The 12754-nt window shown below is 39.8% G+C and overlaps 1 protein-coding gene across 7 annotated transcripts in view; it reads left to right on the forward strand.

Moving 5' to 3' along the window:
* Positions 1-12754, forward strand: part of LTBP1 (latent transforming growth factor beta binding protein 1) — a 186506-nt gene that overhangs the window by 15890 nt on the left and 157862 nt on the right. The gene's annotated exons all lie outside the window — the stretch shown is intronic.

Here is a 12754-nt window from a genome sequence, read left to right on the forward strand (position 1 = left end):
CTGAGGAGAGTAAGATTTGGTGCTTCTGTTCAGGTTTCTTCTATTTGCATTATGTTTTCTCTTTTAACTAGAAGTGTGTGTGTCTGTGCTACAATGAATATTTCTGCTTGCTTGTGTTTGAGGTTCAGGATTGTATCTGACTGTCAAACAGTGATGAAACACCCATCTTGTTAGACAATTTTTTTCTCTGCCTCTTTAGTAGCTGTTGACTTAGCCAGCCTTTGATATTATTTCTCTGAGCTTTAAGTACTTAATGTGAGTCTGAAATTTCTCTAATTGTACTGTTGTTTTTATTGATGTGTGCAACCTTAATTTATTTCAAGACCCTATTTGATATGGGGGGAGGAAGGGTCACAGGAGGGTGGTAGTCAAGTGGAATGTGAGCAGTTTTAGGTGTTTTCACCTGAAACTGCTGCTGTCCTTCCACTTTCAGGTGAAGACAGTGACAAAAGGTGTTTCTGTCCTGTAAGAGGTGTTGCTTTTGGAGAGATTGCTTTTGCTTTTAGGGAAGGTGTAGTCTGTCTTGCTTCTAGTCCGCAGAGCAAGATAATCAGGACTAGGAAATAAATTGTGTTTTTCTGTGTTTTCCATTTTCAAAACTGTAAAAATGAATGTGGAAGGGTGGTGTGTGATTATAGAGTTCTGCACCTGAGTCATCATAGGCTCCTGACAACAAAGTGCCACTTCCTTTCCAAAGCTACATCTGAGAGCAGAGATCATTGGACACTCCCAGTGTTATTTGTTGTTTCAGAACCCCTTTATAAGGTTTTTTCCCCCTCCTAAACACTCTAATTCTTTGTACTAACTGTGGATCAATCTACAAGCTCAACTAGATTCCTACATGTCTTCTGTAATAAGAGAAACTTACATTAATTCCTTTGGAGCTCTAAGCCATAAGCCAGTGTCTTCTTTTAGAAGGTAGCACACTGAGGGTTTTAGGAACAAATACATCCACAGTCTTGAAAAACAGAGAAATTGCCACTGGTTTTAGTATTTCCTCGTACTTCGAGTCCAGTTCTGTTCCTACCAGTGAAGCAAGGTTTATTGAAGTGACTAATATGAAGGGGAAATTTCCAGTAAAATCATCAGGCTTTTTTCCTGTTCCTTCCTCTCCAGACCAGCTGGACTCATCACCTGGTGTCTCTGCTTGGCCCCATAAAGAGCTGTGCAACAGATCAGTACAAAAGGCCAGACAATTCCTGCCTTGTCAGTACTGATTCCTGTAGAATGTACTTTCTTTTTTCTCCCTCCCTCTACACAAAAATATTCTCAAGAATTTTTCCTTCTGTTGCAATAAAGGCCAGTTGTCCAAATTGGGTAGTGAAATATACTTTTAAAAAAATGAGGGGGGAAAGAAAGATTAATGTAATTTGTTCTTGCCTGAAAAAAAGAATTGTCATCTTTTAAGAACTCTAAAACTGTACTCAGAAGGTTTGTGGCAGCCTGTAGAGAAGGCTTACTTTCCTGGGATAATGTCAGGGATAAAGGGCTCTGGGGAAAAAAAAAAAAAAAAAAAAAAAAAAAAAAAGAGAAGATAAGTTGATATTTTTCTCTGCTACTGTGATAGTTGTTGGGCTGTGATGCTCAAAGTATTTCTAGAAAATACCTATAGCATTTTATGCTTCACTGAAATCTCTTTACCTGCTTGCATGAGGCATCATCACAGATGCAGAGGAAGCAACTTCAGACTGACAAAGCCAGTCACCTGTTACCTGCTATCCAGAGTGCCTCTGCATGCTCCCATGTGCAGTGGGCTTTGTTGCTCATGTGAGCCTTCTCAGCCTAGGATTTTCTTACAACTGTAGAGAGACTTATTCAGGTAGAACTGTTGTTCTTTGAGATCACATGAAGCTGAGTCTCCTTCAGTCAGCTTAATACTGGCATGGGAAAATGGGAAACTGAGTCTCTGGAGTCCTGAGAATGCCAGCCTGCAACCTTGGCTGATGGTGTCGGAGCTGGAGATGGAGAGGAAAAGGACTGCACATACCAAAGCTGTTCTATCAAGTGCTGCAGAAGGTGGATGCTTAGATACAGCTGTTGAAATGAGTGCCAATGGTAGTTCCCATGGATGACTATTAGGACAATTTACAGGGCTGAAAGATCCTTCTGAGGTCACGTCTCTAACACTGAGAGGGGCAGACAGACAGTTCCTGTTTCAGTTCTTTTTGGAGATGTTGTGGTCTTGTATGTTGTGTGAGACTGCCCAAAAACTTTTTGAATGGCTTTTCCTGTTCCCACTCCTGAAAAGTGGAGTCATCCACACTGTCAGTGTGGTGGGTGTGCTGATCTGGACACTGCTGCTGTGCAGTCAAGGACTGGACTGGTGAGAGCCAGGGCAGAACCCAACCTGGAACACCTAAATTAGCTCCTAGAGGAGGCTTGCCTCTACAGAGCTTCTGTGTTGCCATTCTCTAACAATTTTTTTCTGTTTTATGTAGCAATGCAACTTTTCCAACACATCAAGATGTGTTCCTGTATGCTTTCTTAGGATCACGGTGGCAATGATATTTAGGAAAGCAGGGAATTCATTTATTTCTTTCCAGATATCTTTTTTTGAAGAATAAGGTGCTGAACAGAAGGAGAGCTGGAGAGAGATTAATTTCCTGGAATATCCTGGGTTCAGCAAGTCTGTCATAGCTGTGCTCTGAAGATGGATATACTGTCAGGTACAAGGTCTTGTCTCAGAAAAATGTTAGCAGAAGGTATAGATGGCTGTAATTGAAAACAAGTGGTGTTTCAGAAACAAAAATCTGCTTCTTATTGGAACCTGTAGGGAATTCTGATCTCAGTAACAGGCGTGCTTTGTGGGCCTGAATTCCTGTGATAGCTCTCCAGTAACTCTGGGTGTTCCTTTCACATCTAGTGTTCTCACTTGTTGGCAACAGGATAGCTCCAACAGCTTGATTTTGTGCATTTGCCATCTGTGTGAGCAGAACATTTTTTTATTAAGGGATCTTTCTGGTACAGTTTTGGAAATGATCCCCAGAAAGAGTACAGAATCAACCAACTGGAGCTCAGTAACACACTGAGGTGTCGCAGCCTTGCTCCTTCAGCCTCCTTTGGAGGGAGGTGGTGATGACATGTGAAAATCTGCTTTAATGTTGGACAAAGCAAAGCTCATCAAAGGAGTGGTGAGCACACACCCTCCAGGTGACAGATTTGGCCTTACTGGTGTGCCTTATGTGCCCACAAATCTCTGCTGACAAGTCCCTTCCAAACCTGTGCTCCTGGGTCACTGGCTCTAGTCCCATGCTGTGACAGGCAGATGTATTGCCGGCTAATTTTAGTCAGCCTATCAGCTGATGTCGTAAAGCTGTTTTTTGACTTCTGTTCCAAGATGTAGTAGTTTTTCCAGTTTAAACTATTTTTTCCCAATTTTAAGTAGTTGATGGAAAATCAGTGTGAATTTAGATTGGAAAAAGCATGCCTGAAAGAAAAACTGGACATACTGTTGTGACCCTGCTGAAATCAACAACATAGGACAGCCATAATTGAAAATTGAATACCTGCTTGGTATAATATATAATTGTAAGTTAAATGTTTACATATATATTTCAAATCTGTAGAGATTATTGACTTTGAATAGTGCAAACTCTTATAGTCTGAGTATCACAGTAAAGTATAAGAGACTGCTCTTTTGGCTATTTCCTCTCTTGCAAACCAGTTGCAAAACCAGTTTTGTATCTTTGACTGCATGTAATGTATTTTTTAGAACTTCTGGTTCTGAAGATTGGTTAATATGATGATGTATCAGGTGACGGTCTAAAAAAGATGATAACAGGCTTTTTGAAGCTAGTGTGGTAGTAGCATCTGGAGGACATCCTTTTCCACCACCATTATGATAGTTTTGTACTAAAGATGTACAGAACAAGAAAAACACTTTATTTACAAGAGCCCTCCACTTGAGCTTAAGTGTGGAGTCCATTTGAAAATAATTTATGGAAACTCTTGATCATATTCAACTTCTGTCCAAAAAGACCTTGACTGACTTTTTTAAAGGAAAAATTTTTAAGAACAGCAAAGATAAAACTTAGTTTGGAAGTATGAAGCAATTGGATCCAACCCTTTGCAGGATCCAACCCTTATAGCAGGATGACTTACAAGAGGTTGCTCTGGGCTTTGTGCGGTTGAGCTTTGAATGCTTTCAAGATTGCAGGGTTGGAGATCTCCAATATTTGCAGGCTTCTGTGGCAGTGTTTGACCACCCTCAAGAGAAAAAAAGTATTCTCCTTTTATAGTTGAAGTTTCCATTGTTGCGCATTTATTGTTATCTGTGTCTTTTTGCTGTATTCCTCCAAAAAGTCTGGCTCAGCCTCCTCTACAGATTCTCAAGAGGCAGTTGTAGATCTCAGTATCATCCCCTTGAGCTGTTCTTCTTTTTGAGAACTGAGAAATCTTTCTCCTCTTACGTTGTGAGTCCAGTCTCTGACAGTCTTGGTGGCCCTCTACTGGCCTTGCTCCACTGTGCTGCTGTCTTGATTTGGGGAGTCCAAAACTGGTCACAGTATTTGAGATGTTGTTTCACGAGTGCATGATGGAGGCAGTAATCACTCCCTTGACCTGTGTGACTGTGCTGCTGCCCAGTATGAGATTGGCATTATTCATGTGAGGATATGCTGCTGACACCTGTTCAACTCATCCACCAGGACCCCCACTTTTTGTAGGGCTGCTTTCCAGCCATTTTTTGTGCCAAATCTTGCACAGAGATACAACCATGGATTGCCCCCTGGGGCTTCAGAGCTTTGGTCTATAAGTTGTGGGCTTCTGGTTCTGCCCTCCTAGAGCCCAGTGGCAGAGCTGTTTGAGCTTGTATTGGCACCGTGTGTTACTGTTCACAGACAGAAAATTTAGCTGTAGTGGTCAGAGGTGAGATTTTCCCAGCAGTTCTTGAGCTCACTGCTTTGTGTCAGGGAGATGAAAAACTGGTGTTCTGTCTGCAGGTTATGCTGACATCTGCATCCCTTCAGTATAGACTTCTAACATGTAATGAACTCATGCTGTGCTTGTCTTAGGATTGCTAGCACAAGATGGCTCCAGGGAGAATCAGGAAAGTAACTTCTACATTGTGAGCTCTTTGGGGTGGATTCTGAGATGCGTTTTGCACAGTGTTTTCAAAAGATACTTGCTGCAGGGAAGCACAGTGTACCCTATTAGCCATCAACTTACTAATTTTCTTCCAAATTGTAAAGTGTTTGTAGAGAGTTTGTAAAGTTTGTAAGACTTGTAAAGAGTTTATGCAGATCAGTTGTCCATGTTATCCTGTAAGGCACATTCCTTTTGAGAATATCAGTGTACACTTCCCTCTCACAATCCCAGCAACTTGAACACACTCCGTGAAGTAAAGTTAGCTTTTAATTAACTTGTCATTAAATCTTGAGGGTTTTTGGAATGCTGCTGGAATATGTTTATGCTCCTCTATGTCAATACAGCAAAAGGAGACAGTGATTTAGGCAAATTCCATGTGTGTGGAGATCATTGTCTCACTTTCAAGGCACTGCTTTTCAGGAAAAAAAATTGCCTCTAAGCTGTACTGGTGCTGTCAGCTCAGTTGAAAGGCAGACAGTAAGCCACCATTTCAAGCCATAGCATTTTTAATTTTTTTTTTTTCTAATTTAAAAACCTATGTGCCTGACCATTCAGTGTTTGAATGCATAGGTGAGGAGGGCTTTAATGAGGAGCTCTTAATGTTACTTGTTACTATGTTCAATATGGTCTGTTTTCTTCCAAAGTGGCTTTTTCAGGTTGTGGTTTGGCTTTTTGGTTTCTTTTGCCTTTTTTTTTTTTTTTGTAACTATTGGAACTTTTACTATTTATCATCAAACAATTATTTCAGGAGATGTTGGGAACTATCAGAACAACTTCTTTCCAGGGGCTTGGTGAGGCTGAAGGAGCACAGCTTTTCTTGGAAAGCATGACAGTGTGTTTTCAGTTTCACAAAAATACATTTGTATTTTTAAAGTTTGATTTGATATATTGCTGTTGTGTCATTCACAACTTTGTGGCATTTGGTACCTTTGGTGTTAGTAAGGTCTCTCTGTTAGCAGTGTGTTTGATGGTAAAATAATTATGCAACAATTTTATATCTATCTGAGACTTTTTAGCCAAACAGGTAAAAGTAACCCGTTCAGGTTACTCAAAGCAAGCTACTGTGCTACAGCAATAATTATGGGGTCTGGCTCAAATAAAATCAAGGCTGCAAATAGCCGTTTTCCTTGCAGCAAATGGGAATAGTTTTCATGTGATTTTTCATTCCCTTCTTTAGAGCTGTGAATAGAGTTCAGTAGCTGGATTTGGAAAACTGTCTCCTGTGAATACACATCTGTACCTTTAACTTGCAAAGGAAGAAGAACAATGTGAGAATAATGATCAAATGATCACTGAACCAGAGACATTTTCCTCTGTTTCAGGTATTTTGAACTTAAAAATGTTTGTAGATATCTTCAGTCTTTGTGTCATAAATCTTGCTTAATATTTCCTCTGAAGCCCTTTAAATTATTAGCCCTTCCAATTATTAGCTGCTCTTATTAGCTGATTTATAGATCTTATGTATCAATATAACTTTTGGTATTGTTTTAACTTCCAGTCACTATTGAGACTCAATTGTTAATGACCTTATTAAATAGATAACAAAGACACAAAGAAGCCCTCTTCAGGGGTTTTACTTAGTCTTATCTGCTACACTGGCAAAATGCTCACCAAATGAATTAACGGTCTTCATTAAGATGATGGAGACTGGCCTTAGACAAAGGCAGATGTATCTTCAGGCACATGTATCAGACAGTATCCTAATCAGTCTGTCTGATTAATTACAAATGCCTCATTGATTTCATTGTTATGAATAGTCTGCTCTGCTCATGATTTAGGAACCCTGAGAGATGTATTTCATCTCCAGTGAACTTACTTTCTTCAGTGCTAGTCCAGGTACTTCACTGTGAAGCAGTGTCTACTTTACCCAAGCTCCATAAAGCATACCTGTGCCATGTACTTTGATCAATTCTGCCCAGGAATCCAAAATTACTGTTTTATACAAAGTGTAATCAGTTGCTAATCTAACCACTTCTAAGGAGTTTATTGCTCATGTCATCTTGTGCTGATGTTTAGGGGTTACTGTTCATCTGTACATTTCTTTTTTGTGTAACGGGTGAGGAGCACTAGGCAGATGGAGGAGGTGGGCTCTTCTCCTGGTGTTATTGTTCAAGTACACATTGAGACTGTAACCAGCCAGCAATCTATTGCAGGGACTCTGCAGTAGATCCTTGTTTGTTTCCAATTAATCTCATTTTCCCTGAATTAGCCCTGAGAGCTGTCCTGGAGAGCCAGAATGTGAACTGTTGGCTAATTTCAGTGTGCAGCACAGTGTTGTTTCTGAAGATAAGTCTGCAGGTGTGCCCAGAAGTTTTGTAGGCAGCTGAATTATGACTACTTGACACTGAGTTAAGCAACTTCCTACACTAAGCAGAGAACCTATTGTTGCTCAGAAATTACTTTTTCTATGTGATATACTAGGAAAATGAATACCTTTGGAGTAATAGCTCAACAAAGCATTGAAGTTACTGAAGAGAATTTCTCTGTACTTGAAAACATAACAAAACATAATTTCTGATGCTGAGACATGAAGTTTGTAGAACAAATAAAGTATCTGCAATAAGCCAGTGTTTGCTACAGCCGTGTTTTTTACTAGTGTAGTCTATAGATTTGAAAATATCTCCTCCAGATGTGTACAGCAAAAAATCTTTTCTGATAGACTTTATCTGTTGTATTTTTTTAAAGTTTAAAGTACTGTTTTTAAAACTTACCATGCAGCTGGGGAACAGAATTTATTAAAGCCTCTAGCACCACTGGAGGATATTAACAGGAATTCTTTGTCAGCTTGGATGCTGTGAGAAATTAGGTTTCAGTCTTGTCAGGGATTTTTTCAGTGGTTTTATAGAAAAGACTGCTTTTGGATATTCCATGTGCTGCTTTTGTATTTTTTGTTTCATTAAACTGAAGATACAGTTCTGTATGTTCTGTGTCAAGAAAAGAGATTTTGTTAAAAGGAGATAGTATTACTACATACTATTATGTCATTGGGCAGTAGGTGGCAAGCTTTGCTTTTCCTTCTACTTAAGGTTTATTTTCATGTTGCAGAATGCCAGAATTTTTAGAGGAGTGGTTTAAATTCACTGGATGATGTCATTTATTGGCAGCACATTTCTTTAACAATCTCTTTTGTTCATTGTGGATAATTATCTTGCTATTGAATACTGAAGGAGAGCCTCTTTTCAAATGATGGATGCAAATCAAGGAGTGTGAGCTCTGTTGCATTGTCTCATGACTTCTGTGGGCAGATTACTAATAGACATTATACAAATGAGGTGAAGTCACAGTCAATCTGAAACTATTTGGGTTCTTCCTGTTCAATTCTGTTGTGGACTGCAGTTACAGCTAGGGGCAAGGGGGAGCAACACCCAATTTTAAGTACAATATTTTCCTGTATTTTATCCCTGTAACTAGTTAATCTAAAGAAAAAATAATAGAATATTTATTTGTCTTTCTTATGACGTGTCATGTCCTGTTCTGGTCTGTGTGCTCACACCCTCCCTTTCATTCCCCCTGAATTGCTGTAGCTGTCCTCACAAACTCATCCTGCTCTGCCGATGTGTTGGATTCAGCATGGGGACAATAAAACAGCAGCAAACTCTCCAGCTAAAGCTAAGGTTGTGTGGAAAGGGCAATGCTGGAGTGCTTGTCTTTAAGAACTTCTCTTGGGGGTGACTGCTCAGACTTCTTGCCTTGAGCAAATGGCCTGGCAGCTGATGAATTAGTGATCAGCTCTTTATCTTTACCAAGGATACCAGGGATGTAGAACCTCTGCTCCTATGCTGTTCATCTCAGCTGTTTTCCAACTTAGACATTCTAAACTGGTCTCTAGAACAATTTTTACTCATTAGCCAAGTTAATTATTTAAGTGTCCTCATAATGAATGAGCTAGAGTTCTTCTTGCTTTGCTATTGAAGTTTTGGGGAAGTTTGTTCTGCATTAAAAATTTTACATGTCTCTCTTTCTCAGTCACTCCATCCTAAGTGCACTTTATAATAATTGCTCTGAGGAAGATCAGCTGTTTTGGATACCCTTTATCCCAAACATCAACACAACATTAAATTATGCCATTCTAGAAATTCTAAAACAGTAATTAACATTTTCTTCTTATTATGGTAGGGCATTCTGCAAGGAGAGGTCTCCTCATGTACATAGAGGTTCCATACGAATTTACATTTTCACTGCTGAAGCTTTGTGTCTTCACAAAGGAGGACAATTCCTAATGAAGATCAGAACTGTTTGGGGACTGGTAATGCAGACCTGAGCTGTCAGTTGAGGCCATGGTTAATTTCATTGCTGCAGGAGCACGAGGCTAAAAGGATCTTTGGCATCCACTATTGGTAAATTGAGACCAGTGTTTTGAGATCCTGATACTGTGGTTAACTCTTCGCTTCTGTAGTCTTTGGCAGTGCTATGATCTGTGTGTGCTAGAACAAAAACTGGTTCAAAGGTAGTTACTCATCTCTTTGTGCTGCCAGGCACTGAGTCAGCCCTCAAGAGCACCTCCATTCATCATTCTGGGGAAATGTAGTCATCGGGCTGCAGGAGCTGAAGTCACTGTTCGGTTCAGACGGCTGGTCTCCCTCTGGGCTGGGATCATTCGTGTTGGCAGAGAACGTAGAGATGATTTTTTGATTACAGTAATGTCAATCTTGTCTTGGTGTCCTTTTTGAACACTGCTAGTGCACATTTTAGTGCAAATCCATTAAGCTAACAGATAGTTTGTTGTTACCTCTGTTGGACTGGCTACTTTTTGTTAATTGGGTTGTAGTAGACTTGAGTCTACACACTATGGCCTTAAGTGTGGTGTGAAAGGCAAAAGCCCCTGTGGCTGTTACAAATGGGTTAATAATTTGATAGGTCTTGTTAGCTCACAGTGGTGTGAGAAGTGGGCAGATCATTATGGCAAAGAGCCTTGAGGAAGCCTATAGTGTTTTAGTGGACCAAGTCCAGTCTGTTCTAATGACTGGTTTATAATGTCTTTTGAATGTGAACATTTGTGATATCTATCACTGTTTCTTCAGATTTCCTCAAGTGTTTGGGTTGAAATCTTTGAGGGTTCAAGTATCCACTTCTGTTGAGAGTTCCATGCAGATTCTTTTCAATGGACTGGACCCAGATAGCATCTGGCCATGTCAGGTACTGTGCAGTGAACTTGTGTCCGCCAGAAAAGCAGAGGTATCTTGGAAAGGATGTTGAAAATATAAAGTATCAGTACTGCAGCAGCATGCGGGGCACTCAGAGGATGCAGCTGCAGTCCTGTACTTCAAACTATTGTTGTTCTTGAGATGACATAGCCTGCCTTTGCTGGAATGTCTTGTTTTATCCACACTTTAGCTATCCTCTAGTTAAGTGAGCATCTCACAAACAGCTGTTAGAGGATATTCAGTCTTTTCATTAGTATCTTTGACAGGAAAAGCATTCTCAGAAATAAAATCTTCTTGATACAGAGACTTAAATTATTGGGAGCCAACAGAGATCTCAAGCCAGCCAGAGCTTATTCCAGACAAGAGAAGAAAGCTATTCTGTGTTGTGGCAGCAGCCCGTTGTTTAACAATTTTTTGTGTCTGTGTGACATCACTGGCCTGAGTAAAGTTTTGGTGCAAGAAAAGGGTGGTCAGTGTTGGAGTACTAAGAGGGAAGCTGTTGCCTGCCCATGCTGTAGAACAATTTTCGCTACTAATTTTATCTTGAGTGTGAGGGAAGGATCAACTAAATGCTTGTAGGAGAATCCTCCACCCCTTCCCCTGTCATTCACGACTCTTCTGTCAGGAAGCCAACACAGACAAGCTTCATTACAGTAAGAGAGAGAAAACAGCTCTGTTGAGATTCCAGTCAGTCTCTTAAGAGCTTACTGTGTTTGATTAACCTCTTCAGGCATTGTGCATGAGTTTTAACATTGTATATGAAAAACCTGTGTTGCACATGAACACTAAGGAAAGCTCTTAACGCCCGTCTAATTTTGATGTGGAGTTTTTTGTTGTTGTTGAAAGTTACTGTGTTCTTCTCTATTGGGTTTTATCTTGTCCAGAGTACTACAAAATAGAGAGAATAGGTAGAATCTTGTTTTAACTTCCGCAAGTTTTGTATGAGAATTTTCTGGTTGAATGATTTATTAGTGTTGCCTGTCAGTTCAGCCACCTTCTCCTGTGCTTCAATCTGAAACAGATCCTGAGAATCCCTCAGAAAGAAAGGTTTAAGAACCTTTCTAAGTGCATTTGTGAACTTAGATGAGAAGAATTAATTGGGACTGTCTTCTTTGGTCTTCTATTAAAGAAGACCAAATATATAATGTGTTCCTTTAATAGATTTCTTAATTGGATCAAAAGACTTTTGGACAGTTTTTCAGTTCATTAAATGTTTTGAACTAGCTTCCATTTTATGTTCTTTCTTCTGTTTTGGAACTATGAAGTGCTGTAGAGAATTTTGGCTTTTTTCCCCTTCAACATTGTTAACTCTGTTTTGATTACTCTTGAAGCATCTCTTCAGTGGTAATATCTGAACTGGATCCTGTACACGGGTTACGGCAAACCAAAATTTTACTGTTTTCTTCTGCATTCGTGAATGAGCTGATCCCTGAAGATCATGTCAATTACATCTAAAAATTCTGGTTTAGTGTTGTGCTGTTCTTTGGGGAACAACTGAAATTTCGTACTACCATTGTTACCTGACTCTCTGCCTTCAATGAGGTAGAGAGCTGGCACCATAGAGCTATCTATGATAGCACTGCAGTCGCTGTCACCGTCTTAGGCAGCTAGTAGCATAGTCCTAATGTTCTATTTTCTCTCCTTTTTATTGAAATTACAGATTACAGAGACGTTCTGTTAGTGACTGGTATGGTTAACTTGCTGATCTAATTTGACAGGCTACTCTTGGAGAAATAGCATCACTCCTTCATCAGGTGATCTGTTTCATATCCAGGATAATACATGGACTTTTCCTATCCTGTTAGTTTTACTTTCCTAAGACAGGAGTGATTCCTTCCTGGAAAGTCTGGTCGTTCTTTCTTGGTGTTAATTCTTGAAGTTATAATGCTTCATGGAGTGGCACAGACATGTCTGATTCAGTCACCTCCCCTGTTTAAAGCCACACTGTTTTATTTTCCATTTCTCACTGTTACCTGTTTGTTACCAACTCTTGCTTTGTTCTTTACTTTACTGTGCTGACTTGATAAAAGTCATGACTGCATTATTCAGAGCTGTATACTTTCTTTCCCAGTTTTTGACTTTAAAATTCTTCTGTGGTACTTGTAGTTCCATGAAGCTTTAAGCAGATTTTTTTCTTCCATACAGCAGCATTCTGTTCCAGTTTCTGACAATTCTGAAGTGTCCCCTATGTTTTTACCATTTTGTGAGCTATGCAGCAAAACTGTCAACCTCTCTGGCACCTTGTTTGTTCAGACTTAGCAAAAAGTGTTAAATTTTTAGTACATGGGACAAATGTGCTGTCATTTGGCACTTTCCCATAATCCCAGAGTGGCTTGGTTTGCAAGGGGCCTTCAAAGACCATCTTGTTCCAACTTCCCTGTTATAGACAGGGAGCCTTTCACTAGAACAGATTGCCCAAAGCTCCATCTGCCTTGAACTCTTCTAGGAATGGCATATCCACAACTTTTCAGGGCAAGCAGGTATGCTGTCTCACCACCCTCATTGTAAAATGTTTTCCTTATGTC

This window comes from Ammospiza nelsoni, chromosome 3, assembly GCF_027579445.1.
Source record: "Ammospiza nelsoni isolate bAmmNel1 chromosome 3, bAmmNel1.pri, whole genome shotgun sequence".
NCBI lineage: Eukaryota > Metazoa > Chordata > Aves > Passeriformes > Passerellidae > Ammospiza > Ammospiza nelsoni.